The sequence below is a fragment of the Leucopleurus acutus genome, assembly GCF_964270905.1.
Source record: "Leucopleurus acutus genome assembly, chromosome: 3".
Lineage (NCBI taxonomy): Eukaryota > Metazoa > Chordata > Mammalia > Artiodactyla > Delphinidae > Leucopleurus > Leucopleurus acutus.
The window spans coordinates 59,800,795-59,825,811 of NC_139145.1; the positions used below are offsets into that span (position 1 = coordinate 59,800,795).

The 25,017-nt window shown below is 57.8% G+C and overlaps 1 protein-coding gene across 2 annotated transcripts in view; it reads right to left on the reverse strand.

The window, feature by feature from the left end:
• CXXC5 (CXXC finger protein 5) overlaps positions 1–21,370 on the reverse strand; it is a 34,235-nt gene extending 12,865 nt beyond the window's left edge. Inside the window, exon 1 of one of the 2 annotated variants that reach the window (XM_082836009.1) lies at positions 20,843–21,370. The gene's annotated coding sequence lies outside the window, so the exon portion shown is untranslated. Of the gene's footprint in view, positions 1–20,678; positions 20,727–20,842 lie in introns of those variants that run through there. The other variant, XM_082836010.1, reaches the window with a different exon arrangement.
• Positions 21,371–25,017: the final 3,647 nt, after the last annotated feature.

A 25,017-nucleotide genomic window follows, 5' to 3' on the forward strand; every position in this document is an offset into this window, starting at 1 on the left:
GGCAACTGGGGTCTCCTGGGGGCACCCTGGCCCTCAGGTGCGGCTATGTGTGTGAGAGACACACAGAGCACGCTACTGTGCTTGTATAGCTATGAGGCTGAGGGTGTGTGTGCAAGAGAAGCCAAGTGTGAGTGTGGGTGTGACGGAGACGAAGCTCGTACTTGGGTGCACGTGTTCTTGGGGACACTGATCACTCCCCTGTGCCCTTCCAGAGCCACAGCTGTGCTGGTGGGAGCGAGCCACGCTGGGGCCAGGGGTGGCAGGGTGTGAAGAAAGCCACAGGCGCCCCGCACCAGCAAGTTCTGTCACTTGCAGATGGAGGAGAGGTGGCCCTGTGGCCTGCCCGGGCCTCCCCTTTCTCACACCATGGTGGTGCTCCCGGGCACAGTGATGGGCTCGGGCTTGGACACCACCACTCTGGGGACACCAGTGAGGGGCTTTGGGTATGAGCTGCTAGAGGGGATGCTGGGCTGGAGGCGGATTAGCAATTCTGAGCACTGGCTGCATAATTAAAAAATCATTACGGCAGGCGGGCGGGCAGAGCCGAGTGTGAGCTCGCGCTCAGAGAGGGTGGGGACACTGCCATGGCGCTCCCCCTCCCACCGCTTCCCTGAGGAAAAATCCCACCTGCTAATATAATTATGGAAAAACACAAGCACAGAAATTCAGTTTCAGCAAAAGACGTGCGTTGAGTGCCCAGGGCCTGCCTGGCCCTCAGCACAGTGAGTAGGTTGGTCAACAGTGCCCAAGGCTCCTGGCAGGCCCTTCCGGGTCCATACTCCAGACCCCCACCTCCACCCCGTCAGCAGCCCCCAAGAGGGCGGGCGGGGGACATGTAAAGCCCAGCTCCTCAAATTACAAATTCAAGAGAAAACTGGCCTGTCCTGATAGTGGACAGATGGGGAAACTGAGGCTAAGGAATCTGTATAAGCTTATTGTATTTGTGGCAAAGCTGAGAGGAAGAGTCCGGTCCCGCTTCACCAATGCAACAGCTCAGGAACTCAACCCCATCCCCATCCCCATCCCTTCCCCGGTATCCCTCCAGCTTCCCTATCTCATCAGTCATCCCCCAGCCCCTTCCACTCCCGCTGGGACGCACAGATCTCTCCGGAGACTGAACGGGACTGTTCAAGCCAGGTGACCCAGCACCTCCCAGCGCCTACCCACCCCGGGACCCCAGGACGGGGGCGCAGGGAGCCCCAGCCTCCTAGTTGAGAGACAGGGTGCCCTGGGCTCGTCTGGGTTAAGCTAGGCCAGCAGGGCTGGCTCCCGCCACAGGAAAGGCAGCCAGGTCTGGGGCACAGGCCCCAGGATGGCAGGAACAGCAGCCATAACCTCCGGCAGGGAGCGGGCGGCGGGCGGCGTGGGGAGGGGAGCCGGCCCTAATTAGTCGGCCAGGGACCCGGGCGGGCGCCGGGGCGGCAGACGCAGAAGCAGAAGCCGGAGCCGCGCAGGCACGTCCGCGGCCGGGAGGCGGCGGGGAGCCGGGAGGCCGCGGCGCCCTGGGACGCAGTGGGACAGGCGGCCTGGGAAGGCCCGGGCGGAGGAGATTCCGCACCGAACAGGCCTGGCTTCCCTCATTCCTCGGTGCCACCAGGCGCAGCAATTAGAGGCTTTCAAAGTTTGTTCTTAATTGGTTTCATTTTTGCCTCATAAATGATTCATGGCCCTGGAGGTCTGGGAGGCAGAGAGAGTGGCAGGGGAAATTTGGGGAGGCTTCCTCTGGGAGCCAGGCCCCCTACCTGAGGCTGGAGAGGGGGCTGCAGCCTTAGCCCAGTTGATGATAGGGCCTGGGGAGGCCTTGGGCAGGTGGGATCCTCCAGCAAAAATAAAAACCCAGGCCCTCTCCTTGGGGCACTGACTAATTAGGAACTGCAACTTCTCTGTAGATCAGAGCTCTGCATCCAGGCCCAGAGCCACCGCAGCTGCTGGGGCCCTGGGAGGGTGAATAATAATGTAATGATAACAAAATAACAGTGTCAATAGTCATAATAAAGATGGTGAACACTTAAGAAGGAGTTCTCACACAAGTTTTGGACACGAAGCTAAGAACATCTCTTTTAACCACCCATCCTACACCCCCCAAGCACTACCAGGAAGAGGTACCAGGATCCCCATTTTACAGATAAAGAAACTGAGGCTTGGAGAGATTAAGGTCTCTCCTCTGACCCTCTGATGCCAGAACTCCTCACTCCCCAAGGTCTCAGGAGCCTGGGGCTCAAGGCTGGACACTGGGAGGAACACTGCCTGCCAGGTGAGTTAGGAGCTGCAGGTCCCAAGGAAGCCTGCAGAAGATCCCACACCCATCTGGGCCAGGTTAGCTCTGCCCCTCGCAAGGCTGAGCAATGTCCTCACAGGGCGTCAATTGGCCCAGCTGTCAAATAGGAAAGCAGGAGCCCTATGACCCCCACCCAGTGCTAACCCTGTGCTGGGCATGCGATCAGAGAGATGTCATGGATCCCACCCTCAAGAAGCTCCCAGTCTATGGACACACACAGAGAAGGGTTTAATAAGAGCCTGTGCAGAGAACTCCGAGGGCTTAGCCAGTCACCTGCTGGGAGCTTCTTGGCGGTAAGGTGGGCAGAGGAAGCTTCTCCCCTTTAAGCCCATACCCAGCCCACACAGGATGCTCGGGGAATGGGTGTGCTCCATTTAAACCCTAGGCTAGAGGTCAGACCTTGAAGAAACCCAGAACTACAGACTACATCAGAGGGCTATGGGATGCAAAATGCCCAGCTCAGCCTGCCCACGACAGTCACTTTTATTCTGAACAACTATGAGAGGTGAGGCCTACACAATTAACTGCAGGGCCCACTTGGTCCCTGGGGACATCCTGGAGGTAAGGAAATGCACTAAACAATTGCAAGAGTAGATGCTGTATGGACTCCCCCTAGAGGCCCCTGGGCTCTGGGCCGCTAGCTGCTGGCTCTTGGGTGCTTCACAAATATCACCTCCTTGTGTGTCCTCCAGCTCCAGTCCCAGCCACATGCACCAGATTCCCCTCCAAAATCTTGGCCTTCTCAGGCTCTGGCACCTGCACAGTTCCATTGGCTCCCTGCTCTCCCACCCATCCGGCCTCACCAGGCAGTGAAATAGTCTGGTGCCAAAGTCAGATGCTTCAAGTGGTTATACCTCCCCGTGCCTCACCACAGCCCTCTGCGTGGCATATATGATCACACCTGTTTCCCAGATGAAGAAAATGAGGCTCTGAGCAGCTAAGGCACTTACTCAAGGCCACACAGCTTAGGGGAACCCAGACCCAAACATCTTGAAAGCCCATGTGCCTCACCTTGCTGGCCTCCTACAGGTCATATCCCTGACCTGTCCCAGGCCTGGCCACCTCCTGCCCCAGCCCCAGCCTATCCTCAGTCTAGACAAAGACTGTAACAGAGTCCACATTCCTCCGGACACTAGAACCTGGTCAGGCTGTTGTGGGCCAGGGCCCTGCAGGGGGTCCAGGAGGCAGTAGGGTTCCCTACATAGCCCAGGGAGCCCCAGGGTATGGGGCCTCCTGCCTCAGCCCAGCTGGGTCATCCTAAGGATTGGGTGGGGTGGTGGGAGAAGTCCCCATATGCACATACAGGGTACCACAAATGTCTGAGGAAGGGGAAGGAGGCAGCACGATGATGCCAGGGAGGAAGGGGTTGGCCATGTTCTCTGGCCCTCTCTTTGGGGTACAGTCAACGTTAAGGCTCCTATCACACACATTTGGGAGGGGGCTGCCTGTGGAAGTGTTCATCCCTTGGGAAGAAGCCTAACTTCTATACACCCACTACATCCTGCTGGAGAATATAGCTGAATGCCTTGTCACACCCTCTGACCCTCAGTTGCTTCATCTGTACAATGGGCCCAATAATGTCCCTTGAGCTCTATGGAAAAGACTTTGGGAATAGGTTTAGAGGTTTCCCTTGAGAAAAGGCATTCGGAAGAACTGGACAAAACACTCAGTAGTCTATGTTGGCTGGGGGCACTTGAGACACTGTGGCCAGTGTATAGTAGAAGCTTGACAATGGCCTGGTGAACACACAAACAAGTGGCTGAGTTCAGAGTTCAGAGTTCAGCTTAGCAGGTCCAGGTGACACACCCTTCCCAGGTGTCCCTTCTGGGCCAGGACACTGGTCTGCCCAGCCAGGTCACCGGGATCTCCCTCCCCAGCCTGCCCGGGAAGCTGCACGTCCCAGGCGGGTCAGCACTGACGTCAGTAGGACCAGCTGGGCGTGGAGCCTGCCACCTCTGGAACCACCAATTAATTAACTTTTTCAAATTAATTTCCCAAGGAAAATTCCATAATTACATCTGTCTCCATCAGCCTGAGCTGGGCAGGCGAGAAGACCCCGCAATGAGATAGAACATGACCATACTAGGGGGTGACCATACTAGCCCCAGGAAGAGGTCAGAGAGGCACTGGGGGTTGGGTTTCATCCTGGCAGGGTGATTGCCTGGCCTCCTTATGGATGCTGAATGAGGGGAGGGGGCCGAGAAGCCAGAGCCCCCCAGCCAGGAGGTGGAGGGCTCAGGGACACCCATGCCTGCCCAGCTCATCCTGCTGCCCCCACCCCCCACCCTGTGCCCCCAAACCACAGTGGGTCTTGGCAGGGCCCAGTAGCAGCACCGGCACCGCAAGGCTGAGGAGGCCGCGACTGCGGCGTTCTAATTTCCCAAAGGGGTTGAGATTAATTAGCTCACACACAGGCGCAGAGAGGAGAGGAGAGTGGGAACAGGGGCGGGTAGCGTCAGGCGAGGAGCTGGCTGGCGCTGCCCCCACCCGCCCAACAGGCAGTCAGGTGGCCTTGACAGCCTGGGTGCTCTGAAGGTCAGTGGCCAAGCCGGCTGAGCCAGCAGACTGGCACTGTCTCCTTCCCAGAAGCCCTGAGACCAAGGTGGGGCGGTGGTGGTGCAGCAACCAAGAGGACAGCTGGTGGGTGTGGTAGGTCACCATGGATCGAGTCTGTGCCAGGTGCTCTGTCCACACCATCTTGTTTTATTCTCCCAGCAGCCAAAAGAGGTAGGCACCATGGCCTTCCCATTTCACAGATAAGAACACTGAGGCTCAGAGCTGAGTTCAAGTCAAGTCACCCAAGTTGTTGATGGTGAGACTAAAATCCAAGTTAGCCCATCTCTAGAGCCCACCTTGCTCCCTCTGGATCCCGTGCTGACATGAGGTCTGCAGGAGCCCTGAGCCTAGGGGACCTGGTGACCAGTTGCAGGTGCAGGGCCTGTGAGTGCGTCTGTCTGACTGTGACTTACCTCCACCTCAGAGAATGTGCAGGGCAGACTCTCAAGTCATTTTACAGATGCAGAAACTGAGACCAGAAAGGGGAAGTAACTTGCCAAACAGCACAGGGCCCCAAACCCAGACTTTCTGCCCCTGTTTAAGGCCAGCAACAACTTCCAGAAATATAAACCCGACTCAGTGACCTTTAGTGAGCCCTGACCCAGGGCCACGCTGTGCCTGGTGCTCTCTTTAGCTAACCAGCACACTGATTGGGGCGGTGGGGGGCGTCACTGTGGCCCCTGTGTACAGAAGAGGAAGATAGCTCCAGCTCAAGGGCACTTTCTTAACTACTCCCTGCAGGGCTCCCCAGAGAGAGGAAGAGTCCCCAGGAAGGTGGGGGGTGGGGATGGGAGAGGTGTGTGACGCTGACCAGGCCCCTAAGCAGCTCTCACAAGACTAGCAACTGACCTTCCCAGAACTTGTCTGCAAGGAGATCCCTGCAACCCTAAGGAGCATCAATCTGCCCCCTGGGGAATGCCCTGACTCCTACCCCACTCTCAGTGAATCATGTCTGCAGAAGACAAGGGAAACAGGGCTCACCCTCCCCAGGCTTAAGGGGTCAGCAGTCCCAAGGTTCTTGGGTCCAAGCTAACAGAGGGCCCTAGGAGAGTCATGGGGCTGGGCATAGGTGGGGAAGGGGATGGCCCAACTAGGAACATTACTCATCATGTGGATTATGGGAGATGGGTAGGAGTCCCCCAGAGGCACAGGTTCAGGCCATGAAAGGGTCCAAGTGGGGGGTTTGGAGTCAGGGTTCCTCTCCCACTCTGCAGCCTCCAGCTAGGTGACCTCAGACCTTGATCTTGCTGAGCCCATTCCCTGATCTGTGAAATGCCCACCATGACAGCCCCACCCCCACCAGGGTCCTAGAGAGGATATATGTGAGGTTCTCAGTGCGGGGCCAGCATGCACAGGCGCTCAATAAGTGAGAGCTGTGTTGTTATTTTTACTGTCAGCATCAGCCAACACGAGAATGAGTGTCAAGGACAGCTCAAGCCAGGAGTGCTGGGTAATCCAGGTTGCAGCCCCAGTTCTGCCACTGTTTGCCTTTGAGCCAATCCCTCATGCCTCAGTTTCCCCGGCCTGAAACAGAACATTCCCTGCCCTGTCCTCGTACCTGCAGGAACACGGGGAGGTGAGCACACGGTAGGGTTCTGAAGGCTACAAAGAGGGCAGCACTCAGCTGTCCTTTTCTGGCCACAGGAATAACCCACCACTACTTCCTGTCAACCTTTCCTCCTACCTCCCTTGCCCCCCAGACCTGCCTGCTCTATATCAGCACTTCTTCAAACTCCCACAGTCCCAATAGCCCTTCCACAGGTGTATACTAAGCCCCTCACCAACCTGCAAAGGCCACGTTTGCCACCTGGAAGTCCCTGCTTGAGTCTAACTTGTGGCCTTGCTACCTGTTGGGGGTTAGGGGATAGAAAAAGTCTTGGAACCATGGCTGGCTCTCTGTTTCCACCCATACTGTGAAGCCCCCAGGAATGTCCACCCAAGGACCCCGGGTTCCTCTGCCCCGGGTCCAATGTATTCCCAACCCTCCCCCTCTCTGTGGCCCCAAGCCCAGCCTCTCCACTCCCACACCCCAGCATTGTCATCTAAGAACAGTCCTAGAGAAGGGTAAATCCAAGACATTCTAATCAAGGAGTCCTTGTTGTGGGGTACTACTCCCAGAAAAATGCCAGCTTTGGTGGAGCAGACAGGTGGAGGGGAGGGCTGGACTCACCTGGAGATCCAACTGTTACGTGGTGAGAACCACAGCCCACCACCTACTTCAGCTCTTGCAGTTTTAAGACACAGAGATAAGGGTCATACCCATTTTATAGGTGGCAAAAGTGAGGTCAGAGAGGTTGACACACTGGGCCATGATTTACACAGCAGGCAGTAATCAAGCTCCAAGTAACCAAGCCAGGTGTGGAGCCCAGGCCTGTCCAACTCCAGAGTCAATGGCTCAGGAGACATCCAGTCCTCCTGGCCACTGCTGTTTGTTTTCTTCAGGATGCCTAGGCCCCTCTCTTCTCCCCGATCACTGTCCAGGCCTTTATGGTGGAGACCTATGTGGCCAGGAGATGGGAGCCAACATGGGCCCGAGTTCACCTGCTCCTTGACCTCTGCTAGGCTGTCTCAATCCTGTGGGCCCAGAATGATCTGCAGTCTGAGTGTTAGGTGACTGTGTCCAAAGCCCTCAATGACCATGAAGCCACCCCCATCAGACTCAACTCTCTCATCTGAAAAATGATGTACTTTTCAGTGTATGAAAAATGGGTATACCCCCAGTTCTGCTCACTCCAGGGAAGGCAGGCACCGGCCCCAACAGGCAGCAGAAACATAGAGGCTCCCTGAGGGCATCCCTCTAATGCAGCAGCCCAGCCCTTCCTTGTACTCAGGCCAGCTCTGTATCCATTTTGCAGGCCAGGGACTGAGAACCAGGGGCTAACTCCGAATTCTAAGTCTCAGGGTGCTGGCTGCAGGGCAGGAGGGGATGACGAGGGGCTTGGGAACCAAGAGGACAGAGGAAAACGGGTGCCAGGGTGAGCAGGGAGTGTGAGCTGACAGACTCCTGAGGCACAGCCCCCTAGATCAAGGGAGTCTCATTCCTCCCCAGTCTCTGGCACCCCCAGTCTCCCAAGGACCCAGCTCCCTGAGTGGGGGGAGCAGCTGGCCACTTGGCGCTCCCAGGAAAATCGATTCTCCATGGCTTTCCTTCTCCAGCCTTTCCTCTTCCTAGCTCCTCTGCATCCCTCTCCCATCGACCCCCAACAGGCTCTGCCTGGACCAGAGATCCCCATACTGGAGGGCAAGTGGGTTTAACACTTCCACACCTGAGACTTGGGCCTCCTCCCCCAGAGAGCCAGCCTGAGGGGTGGGAAAACGCCTCCCTTCCCGTGCCCACCTTGTAGAATTCAGCTGACTCTACGTGGCCGAGGGCTGGGCCTCTTTTGTGTGAGCCTATACGGGGGCCTTTGAGTGAATGGAGCCTCAACTACGCTGAGAGCGCACATGTGCGTGCCAGGCTTGGTGCGGTCAGCGCCCCTGGCCCAACTCTCCGCACCATCTGGGTGAGCTGTGGCCGGAGGACGATGGCCTGAGGCCGTGACAGGATGGAGCAGACATACAACTGCCTTATTGGAGCCGTGTCCCAGGGGCCCAGCACGCCCACGTGTGACTCTGTTTACCCATTCACCTCTGCGTGTGCCAGTGTGCATGTGCGCCAGAGGCTGGGGCCATGAGTGTGACAGAGAGCGTGCTTCTGGAGTGTGCACAGTGAATGTGACTGGGCCGTGCCCGTGGGGGTCAGCCGTGTGTGCTGGGTCGTGTGGAACGACGTGTGCTGAGTGACCGTCTGTCCCAAGCGTGTGCCCCCGGGGGTGCCGCGTGGGGCGTGCGTGAGTACGCGCTGCCTGCCAGGCCGCAGGGCCTCGTGGGGCTGCTGGGGACCGGGTGACTCACGTCTCCTGAGCTCATCCTGCCGCCAGCCCGCCTAGCTCACCCTGCTCTGCTGGGCTCATGGCCGCCAGCGCAAGGGAGGGGGTGGGGGGAGGCTCGGGCAGACGCGGCAGGGAGGCCAGCTTGATAAATAACCTGCTGCTTCCCCAGGCCTCTGAGAAGGGGAGGCTGCATCATGGGGAGAAGGGGAGAAGCGGGGGGGAGGCAGCCCTGGCCCCCATAGCCCAGGCTACGGCTCCGGTTCCTGTTTCATCGAAACCTGAGCTGGGAAAAGCCTATCGGGTCATCTTGCTGTCCTGCCGGCCGCCAGGCCCAGGCAAGCTGCCCCTCAGGGGACAAGCCCGCAGCCTGGCCGCCCAGCCGGTGGGTGGGTGGGTGGGGGGAGGATATTTCTGTCCAGACTAAATGCAGCTCTAGGCCTCTGTCTGCCCCCCCCACCAACAGCTGCTCCCAGGGGCCCCCTGGCTCTGCAGAACTGACTAAATATAGCCCCCCACCCTAGCAACCCCCAATGTTCACCTCTTCCCATTGACCCCACCCTCATGAGGGTAGGGAGAAAGCCAGGGAGCCCACTGTGTGACCCTGGGCCAGTGTATGCCCCTCTCTGGGCCCTCAGCTAGGAAACATCAAGTATTACTCAGCTCTAGGCCCTGACCTGCCTAAAAGGAACTATCGGAGAGAAGACAAAGGTGACTAAACTGGGGTCTTTGTCCAGGGAGGTAGGGGCTGAGGTCCCCTCCTTCAAAATGACTCCAGCCTGCTTCAGCAAAAGAATGCCTGGGGGAGCCCTCCCCAGCACCCCAAGTACCTTTAGGCTTATAAACATGGCCCCCTTCACCCTGCCTATTCCTTGCCCAGGCTGGGCAACACCAGGCTCCTCCGACCTGCCTCAGCCGGACCCTGGCCAGGAAACAAGTCGTGCCAGGCTTGGGGTGGGGGGAGATGCAGGAGCGTGACAGCTGCTATTTCCTGCAGGCCACAGTTGGGCACAACCCGGATTCCTGCCTGGCTCCACACTCCACCAGACAGCCTCTCCCAGGCTCCGGCCCTCAACAGGGCACCCCTTCCCCAGTGTCAGCACTATCATCAGCCAGGGTCCCGGTCCCACTCCTCCCACTCTACTGATACAGGCAGGAAGAAGGTGCCGGATGCACCTTCTGGCCTGGGCTGGGGAGAATGGTGGTCTCTCCAGGGTTCAACAGGCGGGGGAAGCAGCCCCAGCTTCCCTCCTCCTGCCTGCCTGCCCACCCGGCTGCTTCCCCCAGCCCCACACGCACCAAATTCCCCACATGCCTGTCTGTCTCTGACAGCTCGCGCAAATACTTGGCTGCGCGGGCACCCGCTGTTCTGAGCCCGCTGCGCCTCCTCCCCTGCCTTCCCCCGGGGGCTCTGCAGACGCAGCCAGGGATGGGAGGGGGGCCAGAGCCAAGAAGCTTGGTGGGCAGTAGGGGGAGTGAAGGCGGGAGGAACCAGTCTCAATTCCGAAGCACCAGCCCCGGCCCCCAGGCCTGGGGGAACTGAGGGACTTGGGAGGCCACCATGAGCCAGCCCTGGTTGGGCGGCAGCTGCTGACGCCCCCGCTGCCCCCCGGAACCTCCCAGGAGGACCTTCCGGAGGCCTCCCACTCGCCTCAGCCGATGAAACAGCATCTGCCGCTCCTGCGGTGGCAGCTCAGGACAGGGCGGAGGGCACCGTGAGGCCCCTGGGGAAGGCTTTGAAATCTGGACTATGGCCCAGCCCCTCCTGGCAGCCTGGCCCGCCACCACAGGCCCAGCCCCAGAGCGTGGGGGGCTGTGTTCCAGCCCTCCTGCAGTGTGAGGGGCATACCTGCCCAGCTGCCAGGCCTGGGACGTCTCCATCCGACTGGCTGGGGGCCTTGTTTGCCCCAACTATCCTCCTTCCTGCTTGCCTCACCTCCCTCCCAGGGGACCAGTGGAGGAAACACTTCCTGACAACAGCTGGGATTTTCCGCTGGACATTGCGCCTCGCTGGCCAGCCCCTTATCTACCCCCACCGGCACCACCCTCATTCCTTCTCCCAGAGTCACCCCTTTAGCCAAATCACACTCCCACCCCGCAACCAAGGACACCCCTCCTCTCCCCACTACTTGCCTCAGGATCCCCAGTACCCAGCACATATCCAGGCACAGAGCAGACAATGAATGAATGACCTCATGGAATGACACGCTCCATTTTGCAGATGGGTATATCGAGCCCAGGAGAGAGCCCAGTGAGCTAGGTCTCCCATCCAGGGTTCTTCCTGAAGGAGACTCTGTCTGCAGGGCCCTTCTCTATCATTTCCCACCCACCACACTTTCTGCCCCAGGAACCCATTCAGCCTCCCAGGCTACTGGAGGCATCAGGGCGACTCCAAGCAGCACTTCTCAGTGCTCTGGGTCCAAACGCCCAGCTGGCTATTCAGTACTACTCGCCCAACTCTCCCACAGCGTAAGGGTGGTCTTAAAAAGAATCCCAACTGTATTGTCCTTGTGACGCTAGACTGTGGGGTAAAGCCTCCTCTCCCCATTGCACAGATGGGGCTGCTGAGGCCCCCAGGGGAGGGGGAGCTGCAGGCGGCCGTGAATCAGAGGGGGAGCTGGGAAGCCGCCCGGCCCTGCCGGCTGTCGCTGGAAGCAACAGCCTGCATTTCCTCCTCACACTGGTGCCTCGGGGAAGCGTGGGCAGCGGGCAGGCAGGCACTGCCGTGAGGACCCCTCCTGTGCCTGCAGGCCAGCCGCATCCCCTTGCTGCCTGACTGGGCCCACACAGCCCACTCCCCGAGCCGGCTTCATCTACAAAGAGGGGTAGACCAGAGGCAGGACTGGGTTTCTGTCTAAGGTATGAACTCATGTCACTTGAGGGCACCACAGGGAAGCCCCTCCCCTCAGATCCTCAATGTTCCTAGCATCAAACAAGATTGAAACATGACCATTCACGCATCCTTCCAGCAGTAAAGCCCATGGCTCTGTGATTCTAGAATCCCAACACGACAAGAATCCTGACAAGAATCCCTCAGCTCCAAGCATTCTATGATTCTAGACTCCTGTGACTTAAAATTCTAGGCCACCAAGAATGGACGCTGCCTGGAAGAAAGGGGGCCAAGCCCACTCCTACCTGCTGCTATGTGCCCAGCTAACCAATTTCCTATCTAGCTTTGGGGGAGGCGAGTCTGGCAGGAGAGGGGCTGGGCTCTTCCATCAGGGTCAACAGGCCCGGACGCGAGGCTGCGGGGCGGGCGTGGAGGGTTATAAGCCTGGGGATACAGCTGGTCTAGTCCTGGAGGACAGGCCACCGCCTCGTGGCACACACAGCCACTGACGCTGCAGCTGTCAGGAAGCCCAGCCCGCGCCAGAGCAAAAGTGGGTGGGTAGGAGTTTGTGAGCCTGCACCCTTACCCTGTAGCTCAGAGGGAGGACGGGCGTCAGGTCAGGGCTGGTCTCCCTGCTTCTCAGGTTCCAAGCCAAGCTCCACGCTTCATCTTCCTGTCTTCACCACCCACTGCTTCCTCCTTCCCACCACAGTCCCCTCACCTCTCAGGCTCCCAGACCAGCTGGCAGCCAGCCAGGGCAAGGTTCCCAAGCCCATTTGATAGATGGAATAACTGAGGTCCAGGGAGAAGACATGACCTGCCCCAAGGGCTCAGCCTCAGCAGCCTACTGGTCTCTGGCTGCATCTCTCAGCCCTGCCCCCCAAGCTCACTTTCCAGAATCCTCTACAGGGCCAGTGGGTCTCCACAGCCAATCTGTGGATCTCTCTGATCACCAGCATAAGCACATCCCCATTCTGGTGTCCCTTGAGAACACTCAATTCCACAGCCAATCACCTGGTCATTCATTAATTCATTCTTTCATTCACCCAACTAGCCAATCAGCCCATCTTCCCACCAGATGCCAGGCCCCTTGCCAGGAGTCTGGGGGCCTCGAGAAGGAAAGAGAGCACGGCCTGTATTCAGTAGGCATTTACGGAGTGCCTGCTGTGACCAGGCAGTGTGGACCACCACATAGAGACCAACCGTGGCTGTCCTCTTGGTGTTTATAGCCAGTCAAGGGCTCAGCCAGGACCCAATCCCACTCGTCAGTGGCAAGTCCTGAGGCAAGTCACAAACTCTCCAGCCTCAGTTTCCTCATTTGTATATGGGAATGCTAACAGCACCCAAATCACTGGCCTACTGTGAGCATTAAAGGAAGGGAAGGCTAGAAAGCTGCTCACACAGTGCCTGCCCACAGGAAGGGCTTAGGATGGGTTAGCCATTGTCATCACCATTGTTACGACCTATTATGATCATTACAGTAATAACTGGGGGACAGCAGTTGATTAGAGCAGCAGCTAAAGCTCTTCAAACACTTAGCTGGTGCCAGGCACTGGGGGTACAGGAAGCAATCACTGCCACATCCCATTGCAAGGCTGGCAAGGAGCGGGCTCAGTAAATCCCATAAGCATCTGATGAATGAGGGACTCAATGACAAGAGGCATGGCCCTGCCTCCAAGGAAGGTACACTCCATCATGTGTTCATGTGTGCTGCACATGTATGTGCAAGAACTTAATTATGCACATGAACGCGTCTATGTGGGAAACCTGGGAGGTCCAGCAGGTTATGTGGGAAGCGGGGTGGCAGTGAACAGAACGCAGTTGCTGACGCCGGCTCAGGCCCCCCACCCTACCCTACCCAACCCCTGCCAGTGATCACAGCAGAGCCGAGGGGATCAAGGCAAAAGCAAGGACCAGGCCCGGTAGGGAGAGGCCCGGAAAGATGCTTTGCATAGTTCTGACCACCAGATTACAGGCCTAGGCTAGGCCCCTAGGTGCAGGTGTGGAGGCTGCCAGGTGCTGTCCCACACGAATCAGGCCCCAGCGCCCGCACTTCATGCCTGTCCTGGCACGGCACATGAGGGTTCCTGCTGGCAGACGGGGCAAGTCCGAGGAGGTCAAGGGAGGTCATGGGGAAGAGAGGGAACAGTGGGCCCAAGGGCCATGTGGGGTCTGCTGGACAGGGGAGGGTGGGTACAGGGCTCCCCCGGGGCCACCGGGCAGGCCTGGCTCTGCCCTGCTGGGGCCAGCAGCTGGAGGGAAGTAAATATAGCGCGGGGCGTCCCGGCCACATTCCTGGGAGGCCAGTACGGCCCGCCTGCCCACTGCTCTAGGCAGAGCGCAGCAGCCAGGGCCCAGAACTGCCACTGCCCTCTTCCCAAACAAACAGAAAAATAAATAAAACCAGCTCTCATGGCCAGCACAGCTGGGGGGAGGGGGCAGGAAGGGGTGGACCCAGGAGGGGGAGCAGACAGGCGCACCAGTTGCTGCGGTTTCTGTTCTGCTGGGAAGGAGAAGGCCAACAAAAGAGGAAAATGGAGGGAAAGGGCAGGGAGATAGTCAGAGACGGGAGAGGAGGGGAGAGAATGCGCAGGAGAGATGGAGGGTGTGACAGGCAGAGGTGCCAGGGAGGCAGGTCAGGAGGGACAGGGATGATGTCAGGGCTGGTTGGGGGAAGGCAGAGGCAGCCTTGGGGTCGGTAATTCAGCAATCCAGCGACACGGATGCCCCTGGGTGGGGGGCAGCAGGCAGACAAAGGGGGCCTGTGCGCTGGGGCAGGGGGCCGGCTCCAAAGGCCATGAAATATTAAAGACCCTAGGCCAATGAGTGACAGAGGTCATAGAAATAAGGAGACTAGCAAGGAGATACAGGGACCCTGAAGCAGACGCCCTCCCAAACCCGTGTCTGTCGCCCTCCATCATCTCCTGAGCAGAGCAAGTCTCCCCCAGCTCTCCTCCTGCTGTGGCTGCTTTCTGTCTTTCCATCCAGACGGAGGACAGGCAGAGGGTGGGAGGGGCCGTAGGGATTAGTGATGGCAGGGGACCTTTGCGGTTCCCTCTTCCCTCTGGCTGATCTGCACGCAGCCGGCCTTCCAGAGCTGCCAGCCACCCTAGTAAGAGGGCCAGGAGGCCTGTCAGCACAGCCGCTGCCACAGGCGCCTCCTGGGGAAGAAGGGGGTAGACATCCAGCTTCCCCTTTACAGAAAAAAAATCAGCCAAGCCACCACTTTCCACAGAGACAAGCAGGAGGGAAGGCCATGCCTCACAGCTCAGCTGAGCCAGCAAGTAAACGGGCAAGCAAGCCAGCAGGTAGCCCTCCTACCCACCCAGGTCCCATTATCAGCCTCATGACCTTGGCCAGTCCCCTTGTCCCTGAGCCTGTGTCTTCACCAGCCCCACCCCACCCAGGCTTGGTGTGAGGAAAGAAATAAGAGGACAAGTAATACTTTGAAAACCTGCAGGGGCAGCTGGGGCCAAGCAACTGCATGCAGATAATCCTGTGAGGTCAGACCCATTATCGGTCCCATTTTACAGATGGGGAAGAGAAATCCAGAGAGGCAAAGTGATGTACCCAAGGTCATACACCTGGTAATTAGCAGAATGGAGACAGAAATGCTAACCATGAGCCACGTGTTCTGTCTTCCTTTTCACTGAGGGATATGAAGTCCTCATCACCATAAAAGCCAACTTTTATTGAATGCTGACTGTGGGTTAGCCACTGGTGCTGGGCACTGCACAGCCATCCCTGTGTTAATCTGAAAAAAGCCTTGTGAGGCAGGCACTCTTATTATCCCATTTCAGGGATAAGGAAACTGAGGATCATAGAAAGAACACATACGGACCAAAGGTCATATATCCAGCTAGGCAGTGACATGGCCAGGATTTGGAGTCAGGTCTGACTCCTGAGTCAGTGGTCAAATACACTTGCCCAGGCAAGGTCAAGGCAGGAGGTTAGGAGGACCCAGTAGAGGGGAGCCCAGTGATCCTATTGGTGCCTGGAACAGCCAACAGGAAAAGGTCAAAAACAAGGTCACAACTGCTATGCCAGGGGTCGTCAGCAACTGCTCTGGGAACAGGAGATGGGCAGAGCCTGTGGGGACCCACAGTGAGGGCACTGCCTAGGGGCCTGGCCAGAGTGATCTGCCTGGTCTACCCAGAGCTCATGTACCAGATTACACAAGCCCCTTCCCCTAGCATGGGGATACTGAGGCTGGTCCAAAAAGCCCTGTCCTGTTGGCCCCCAGGGCTGCAACAAGCACCCCAGGGCCAGTGTGCCAGGAACTAATCACCCCCACCTCCAGAGCCCTCAGTACTGGCAGAAGAGGGGGCAAGGTCCCCTCCCTCCCTCCCAGGCCCTGTGAGCCCAGAGGGAGGCCAGCATCAGAGGCAGGAAATGAAGAAGAATTTGCGATCTAATTGAGCTGGCGGGGGATTAGGCGGCAGAATGCAATTACAGGGGCTGGAGCAGGGCCAGGGGCACTGACACCCCGAGATGTGGCCTGGCCCAGGTGACTGGGCCTAGCCAGTCTCTGGCCAGAGACACCCTATGGGGGGTGGGTGGGCAGGGAGGGGGAGACAGGTGGGCAAAGATTGGGGCCAGACCGCTCTTCAGCACACACAGGACTACAGGGTTCCAGCTCCATGAAACACCCAGAAACAAGAAGTTTTCCTGAGAATTCTCCCCCAGGGAACAGTCCTGTGGACTCTCCCATGGGGAGCAGAAAGATAGGAACACGCGCTCTCACAGGCTCCACTCATGCATGTACACACACGTGTTCATGCTCCCAGGAAAGCCCTGCAGATCCATGTTCACTTGCAGGGGGACAGACTCCCAACCTGCAGACACACAGCAATGGTCCTTTGCTGCCAATGGCTCCACCAAAGGGGGGAAAAACACAAAACAAAACAGAAAAATAAACCCATGACCTTAAAATCCTTTTATTCCCATAATCACAGGCTGCCATCGCCGTGGATACGTGCTGTCACCCCGGCCCCAGCCTGTCTCCCTCCATGGCTTCCAAAACTCCCAGCAGGCAGGCAGATGGGGAGGCTGCCCAGTTACTGCCAGGGAGGGCAGGGGAGGGGAAAGACTGGGTGGGAGAGGTTCAACATTACATACACTCACACACTCAGGGCCTCAATCAGGGAGGGAGAGACAGAAAGAGAAAGGAACATAGACACCAGCCACCAAAGACAGACATAGACCATTGTCAGCACAGCTCAGATATGCCACTCCCAGAGTCACACACACTTTCTCAATTCAGATACACCACTCAGGGAGTGAGACACTCCGATATTTACAAGCATATATAAAACACAGAGATATACACAAATTATGAACACACCCTCTCCAAAATTCTAAGCACACAGAACTCAGAATATACACATTCCTAGATTTACAGGGACAAATCCAACTTTCAGATATAGCCTCTCAGGTTCACAAACACACAGGTATATGCGATGCATACACAAACAACTACTAGATCCATAGACACATGTCCTGATTCACAAATATACACATGCTCAGACTCCTACACCCCAAGATAGACAGACACGCATTCAACACACAGAGTCACAGATAAACACGTCTTGAGTCATTAGCACACACACCACCCAGATTCCCACATCTCATACCAACAGACTAGACCCACACAGCCTCATCCAGCAGCTGACACTGCCTTTGACTTTAGGGGGCAGGTGGAATGGTTGGAGATTCCTGGGTCTTTGAGGGGGCAGTCCTTTCTTATTGCCCGCAGCCTGGGAGGTGGGCTCAGAGTTGGGGGGAATAAAGGGGGAAGTAAGAGAAAGCAAAAAAAACTTGAGTGGGATATTCTTGTTGGGCAGTAGTGCGTGAGTAACTGGGGAGGCTTTTTGTGGTCTGGTGAGTTCCAGCTATGAGCGAGAGTTTAACTATTAATACACTTAATCAAGGGCACTTCACACACACGCACACCCATACAACCACACACACAGGCTACGATGGGACCAGGTGGTGGGGGGTAAGAGAGGTAGAGCCCCAGGAAAAAAATGGGAAAGCCCCATTCAGGGCCCCAGGGGGTAGGGAAAGAGGGTGGAGTTTCTACCCTGGGCCTGCCTCCAGAGCAGGGGCAGAGTCAGTGATTCATTTCTGCACTCCCAGAAGGGTGGGGCTTGACACACAGTAGGTGCTCAAAAAATACACACTGGACCAATGAATGAATAAGTAAATTATATATAAAGAGTGGGCAATAATAATAACAACAGTAATAATAAGTGAGCCCCACCCCATCCTTGGTCAATTAAGGCATGCTTCAGAACACCGTGCTTGGGGAGCTAGTTCTGACTTCATGGTCACCCGACCAGAGGCTCTAAGAAAGTAGGCCTGGGTCTGGCTCATCAGTATCCCACCATTCCTCCACCCTATCAGGCATCCTGGAAAGTCAGCTGACCTCAGCCCAGCCTACACCCCTCCCTCCCAGAGAGACCCCCATCTCCATTCCACTCTCCCATGAATAACTAGATGAGGTCCTAAAGAAGGTGGGGTATTTAATTCCCAGAGACTTGATCCTTTATCCAGATGCAACCCTGCCCCCCACACTCCCATAAGCCTGAGCTTCACATCTGCCAAATGGGTAGAAGGTAGGCAAGAAGCTGGAAAGAGGCAGCAAGAGTTGGGGGCCGCAGTAGGAACCCATAGAACACAGGTTTGAGCTGGCCTGGGCCCTGGATGCAGAATCCTCCCCTCCCCTTCCCTTCCCCCACCCAGCCCAGCCCTGCCGGGTGGACATTCCAGGCCTCACGTGATAAAGACGAGGCCGCTGGCCCACGGGTAAGTCAACAGGCTCTGTCGGGGGAGAGATAGGAGGCCCTGGCCAGGGTCACCTGCTGAGCCGGGAAAACAGCCGGGCCCAAATACACACATAAATAAGGCGCCAACAGACAGCCAGTCAGCCAAGGGTCTGTCTTCTGCAGAGGAACCTCTGCCCCCACCTTGGAAAGGGAGGTGGCATGGGAGAGGGAGGTGCAAAGCTAGCTCTTGCTTCCCTGGGAGAGCCCCCAGGTCCTGCCAGGATTGGAGGTGGGCATGTGGGAGCGGTGGGCTTCTACCGAGACCCCCAGGGCTGACTGAAAACTCAGAGGCCAACCTCCCTCAGCTGTTCCCACCCCTTCCCAGGGCAAAAATCACCCCCTCTCCCTCCTCCCCAAGGAGAGAGGACAATTTCCGTTCTGGGAAGGGGGTGACAGCTGCAGAGCGGGCCACTACCCGCTCACCCCGCCCCAAGCTCTTGCTTGAGTCTCATCCAGAGAAACTGCTAAATCAACACTACGCAGTAGTAGGTAGCGCTGGCCTCAGTCTCCCCGCATCGCTCTCAAAAAGGGGTTTGGGAGGAGGCTTCGGGTTCCTGGGTTTCCTAAGACGGTTGGCACCTAGGGTACGAGGGTCTTTCGGGAGGGGGATCAGGGCAAGCTTAGGCCAGCACGCCCCCTAAAAACATCTAATTTAAATGCTCTCAGTTACATGGACAGCCATCCCCCGGCCCCCCCGCCTCCCGCCCCCGCGGGCCGGGGCAGCTGAGGTGGCGCCGGGCGTTCAAATAGCGCTCCAAACAAGTCCGCAGCGACCGCGCACGCAGCCCCCGCCAGGCGGCCCCAGCGGAAAACTTGAAAGGGACTCTGTTTGCCGGCCGCCCTGGGGCGGCTCCGGCGGGGGCGAGGGCCGAACCAACGTACACGCCCCCTCCTCAGCGCTTCCTGCGCAAACGCGGAGAGGCGGGGGGGCCGGGCCCACCACAAAACCTAGGACTCCGAACTGCGCCCGCGGCGCAGGCTAAGGCGGAGGTCAAGAGGCTGGCTCGCCAGAAGCCCCCCCCTCAGCCCCTTCTATCCGAAGACGCGACTCTCAGACCACCCAGGGTCCAGGGGGCAAAGTAGGGCGCGGCTGCCAACCCTTCAGACCCCCGTCGCAGGATACAAGAGGAGGGAGCAAGTCTTCCCGGATGAGTGCCTACAGAACCCCCCAAATCTGCAAGGTTCCTCCTTGCAGCCCGTGTCACCAGCCCAACTCCGCGCACCCCTTCCGATTCCTGAAGGGGGGGAGACCAAAAAGCGATCTTGCTCCCTCATTGGGTGCTTCAGCTCTTCTGACAGGTCCCGGAGGCGGCCCCCCATTTAAAAACTGGGGTCACTCACTTTCTGTTGATCCTACAAATAAACAAAGCCAGGCGCACCCCACGCTCCCCGCCGGAAAGCAGCCCATTACGGGCGAGGACAACTTCCCCCAGCAAGAAAATTAACACATTCTTCTCGCGGCGGTTCGGCCCCCCGCTCTGGGGAAGAAGAGAGGAGGGGGCTCGGGGCCAAACTTCACGGGTAAATTTGGGGCCAGAGCAACGAAGCAGGCGCCTGGGACACCCGCCTCCCACAGCTCCGCAGCTAGAGGAACACCCCCATTCTCCCTCCCTGGCTTTGCATGCTGCTTGGCCACGCGGGGCTCAGGAGACAGCCTGAAAGACTCCCTAAGGCTAGGGAGGAAGGGAGAAAGAGGCCGCGGAGAGCAGTGGTGGTCGGGGGTGATACTTTGACGGAAAAAAAAAAAAAAAGGTCAAACTTGGTCAGCCCGCCAGGCACCCCGCGGGCAGCGGGGGCGAGGAGCCTCAGGGGAAATGTAGAAGTGGCCACCGCCCCCTCCAAGTGGAGGGGGAGACTCAGCCACGCGTCGTCCTGGGCGTTAGAGCAGTAATGCCCCCAAAACACAGGGCTGCGAATGGGGTCTGCTGGGGGGAGTGCGCGCCGGAGATCTCCAATCAGCCGCCCCCGCAGGCGGAGCGCCCGCCCAACACCGAGAGGTGAGGACACGGGCTCCCGCCGCCCCTGTGCCCTCAAGCGCGAGTACTTGGGGAGGGGACCGTACCCCTCAGGGAGAGCCCCGATCCCAATCCATGGCGCCCAAGCCGCCGTCCCCGACCCTAAAACCCCTCTTTTTGTCTGAACTCAGTGATCTGCGACCGAGCTGACTGCGGCTTGGGGAGGCTTGAGTATAGAAGAGGCCATCGAGCAATCACCGGAGCTAGGGATCCCAGCCTCCGGGGCTCCGAGGCTCAGACTACGGGCGCCCCCCGCCACACCCAAACACGGACCCCTCTTTTCCAGTCCCTGGCTCTCCGCACCTGAACTTCGGGGGAGCCCGCGCCGCCAAACTTTCCGCAGACTTGCAGCGAACTCCGGCCCCGGCCGCGCACCGGGCCCCGGGGGAGGAGAGGGAGGTAGGCGGGGAAGGGGAGGGGGCCGGCCTCCGGGGGGGGTCGGGGGAGGGCCGTGGCCCGACACCTACCGGCTCTCAGAGTCGTCCAAGCCGCCACTGCCGCCGCCGCCGCGAGGCCGAGGGGGAGGGGAGGGGCGGGGAGCTGCGCTCCGCTCTGGGCACCGCCGCCGCGGTGCGCTCCGCTCCAGCCGCGCCGCCCGCCGTGCCCGGGTCCGGAGCCGGAGTCACGCCGCCGCGGCTGGTCGGAGGCGGGGAGGGGGGGGAGCCTGCAGCACCTGCCCCTCCTCCCCCTCCCCGCGGCCCAAATTAAAAAACAACAAAAAGCAACTAATCACCCCCAAGCGTAGCGCTGAGCGGCTGGCGGAGGGCGCAGCGTGAGGCGCCCGGACTCAGCAGGCAACGCGCATGGCTGGGCGCTGGGCTGGGCAGGGCAGGGACGCGGGGCCCGGCTTCGGGGAACAAGGTTCGGCCGCTCTTCTCTCTCGGCTCGGGCGCCTGCTCTCGCCGCCGCCACCGCCTCTGCTGCCGCCTCTACATCCCCGCTCAGGCTCCGCCGCCTCTGCCACCGCCGCCGCCGCCGCGCGCCCGCCCGGGCAGGAGCTCTGAACGCTGCCCGGGGGCTGCCGGCAAAACCCGGACCGGACTCAACGCTCCCTCCTCCTTCCTCCCCCCCCCAACGCCAACCTCGGCTCCCCTCCCTCCTCCCTCCGCCTCCCTCCCGACGCAGCTCTGGCCACTTGGACGCCGCAGGCTCTGAGGCCGGAGCCGCAGCCACTGCGCCTCAAGCTCCCCGCGCTCTGACGAGGTCGGCCCAGGCTGAGCTCCCCAGCGCGCCCCGTCTTCACCTCTTTTTCTGCAACTTTACAAAAAATAAGAGGACCTCTCCCGTTCTGTGAGGAGTGCATGGGCTTGGAGACGCACCTTATGGGGAAATCCGCCATCTCTCTGCCCCCTCTCTCCAGCCGGCCGCGAAGCTACAAGGACCAGCAGGAAGGGTTTGGCCGCGCCCCTCAGCTCAGGTGCGCGTAGGGCCGAGAACTCATAGCCGAGCACTCTTGGAGCTAGACGCGTGTTCAAAGATTGCACCCTTCCCAGAGTGCATTCCCGTACTCGGTGGGCTCTAGTTACCCGGGAGAAAGGGGGTGGAGGTTCCTGTCCCCATTACACAGATGAGGAAACTGATCCGAGAAAGGACATTTTGTTACCTACGCTGGCCCCAACGGAAACCCTGAGTCCTGGAGCTAAAGCGACTACATTGTGGTGCCCTGAGACCATGGCCTGTGAACTCTGAGCCCGAAACAGTGCCTAGCACAGAGAAACGCTCAATAGACACTGGTTGAAAGAGAGAACAAAAGCCCAGCGGGTACAGATTTGGGCCCGCATATCCTCGCCGTCATTCAGTGCCCCCTCCATCTGCCCAGCTTGGGCTAATCCTAAAGCTGCAGATGTCGTCTTCTCACCACTTCAGGGACCCACAGAGCGAGCCCCAGGCTCACTCGTATAATCCCAAAGTGGAAAGTTTCTTCAATTCTGTGGAATTCATGGGGGTGGATTTGTGCTGCCTCCGCGAGACAGAGAAAACACAGCCCCCAGACCAGAGACCCTAACAGGAAAGGGGCAGGACGGTTTGCGAAGTCTGCCTAGGGTTAAACATTACAGCCTGAGAACGATTGGGACCCAGATAACAGGGAGTGAACTGCGGCGACCTGGTGCCTCCAGCCACTGGAGCAGTCTCAGTGGAAGAAGCGAAACTAGCTCCCACCTCGCCGTTTCCTCCTCTGTGCCCCCTGCCTCGGTGTTGGAGGGCCTGGGGCCTGGGTCTCATGGGAGCAGCCGCTGGTGCCCACCCTCCAAGCCTTCTAAATTTGGCTTTGGGACTTTGACCCTGCCAGGGGATAGGGGTGTGAGGGAGGTGTCAGAGGGCAGAGTTCATCTGGAATGTGTTGTCTCTCTACCTGTCCTGACCTCCCAGGCCACAGGGAATGACCCTCTCTTGGACACCCCCTCCCTTCCACAAAAGCTGAGAAGTGTCCTCCTTTAACTGTGTGTCAACGAATGGCTCCCTAGCCTGTCCAGCAAGCTTCCTCAAAGCCACACCAAACGTACCATGTGAGTAAAGCAAGGTACTTGCTCTGAGAACACAGTTTTAAGACAAACGAACGCCTCCAGATTATCCCCCCTAAACTGCTTAAATTAAAGATAGACATTCTGGGCCCCACCCTGACTGTCAGGTACAGTATGGTGTTAGGCACTGACCATACAAGGCGAAAAGAAGCAGGGTCCCAGGCCTAGATGCTCAAGGATTTGCAAACACTTAGCCCACCACCGTCTACCTTTTCTGGGGAAGCTGAGGCCCAAACTGTGAGGTGGGACCTGTTGCCCAGGAGTCAGCAGCAGGCCTCAGAGGATTAGGACCCAAGAAATGAAACTCAGTCCTCAGGGCTTCTGAAGCCTAGGGTGAGTGCAGAATCAGGCCCTGCATACCTAAAAAAAGCTTCATGCTGAAATCCATGGGGGGTGGGGGTGATAGTAGCTCCACCTTAGGGAATTACTATTAATTACCCACTTTTTTCCCCAAGACCTCTGTCCCCTCCCCATCTCAGGAGGGCAAAGCCCAGGGGGCTGCAGGCTGCAATGGAGATGAGTCAGGTGATACCAATGGTGACTTTCTCAGGGAACGGGTGTTGGTATATGCCTGGCCTAGTTTAGAGAGTGGATCTTGGAGTCTTCCCCTTTTCCTGGAAATTAAGAAGTGGAGGGAGACCCAGATCCTCACTTATCCACCCCAGGTAGGAACCAGAGAAGAGAGTGGCAGAACTGTCCACATGGAAAATGCAACATGAACAGAAAATGCCACGTGCAAACCATCCACATAGAACTCTCTACCATAACAAGTAAGACAAGGGGGAGACACCCAGGAAGGATTGGGCAGGAGGTCTCTGGCCTTGGGAGAGACTATCCCCACCCCAGGCCCCTTCCACAAGAAGAAGTAAAGGGATCCTGGTTCACAATCCCTCCAAAAAGGAGTATTGGAGTTTCATATTGCTATTCAATCAATCAGCTTAGAGTCAGGAAGCAAATTCCATAAGTCTCCAGTACCTGTCGGGGAGAGAAGGGCCCTGCACCCATCTACCCTGTCTTCCGGGTAGGAATGTGTCAGTCCAGTACCCTGGATCCTGCTCTCCTGGTCCTGGTTATAATATCCATAGCTGGCATTTACAAAGCCCTTACCCTGAGCAGGGCATTAAGCTAAATAGTTAAGGTAACTTATCTCATGTAATCTTTACATCAGCCCCAGTAGTAGTATTGTCCCCGTTTTTCAGGTGAGGAAACTGATGTGAGACTGGCACCAAAGTTGTTTTCCTAACCTCAGAGATTTGCTATCCTAGTGAGGCTTCTCACACACAGATCTGCCTGGGGTTCACCTGTTCCTCATCCTGTAGTGACTAATCAGAGCCCATAGGGCTCAGCTCAAGCCCCTTCCCCAACTTGGCCTGGCTTCCCTAACTGGTCTGTTCTTCCCTGCAATCCCTGAGCCCTGCTGACCAATACCACTCAACACTGGTGGTTCCCTCAGACACCCCAAAACTTCCCTTCAAGTATCTGTGGCTTTGCATGCACTGTTCCCTCTGCCCAGAAGGGCCTTAATCAAGCTCACCTCCTGAAGTCCTCACTGAAGCCCAAGAGCATGTATCACTCCACTGGGAACCTTCTTTGACTTCTACTCCCCACCTCAGTTTGGCTTATATCTACAGAGCCAGCACTAGCCTTTGTGCAAATTAGAAAAAGCTACCACTTTTTGGCAGATATAGGTACCCCCATGTGGCAGCAGGTCATAAACTGTCTTCCAGTCTTCCTAGACCCCTTGGCCAGGTGTCTTTTTTGCAGTGCATGCACTGAACAATTGTACTCTGCGGCCTGGCTTTGGGGGCCCTCATCTGTCCCCTCCTATGGCCACAGTGACCACACTGCACAGAAATAGCTTTTATTTGCTCATTGTCTCCCTGTCCCCTCACTACTACCACCCACGAAAATTTGTTGAGGGTAAGGGAGAGTCTCCTACCTGCTTTGGGCCTGAAGCCTGGCACTAAGTACGTACCAGTAGTAAGGATTGTAGCCAACAGTTTTCTGAGCACTTACTATGTGTCTGGCACCACACTAACTGCTTTCTGTGAATATGCTTATTTAATCCTGGTATTCAAGACAACTGCTTAATGTTACAAAGTAGCAAAACCAAGATTTAA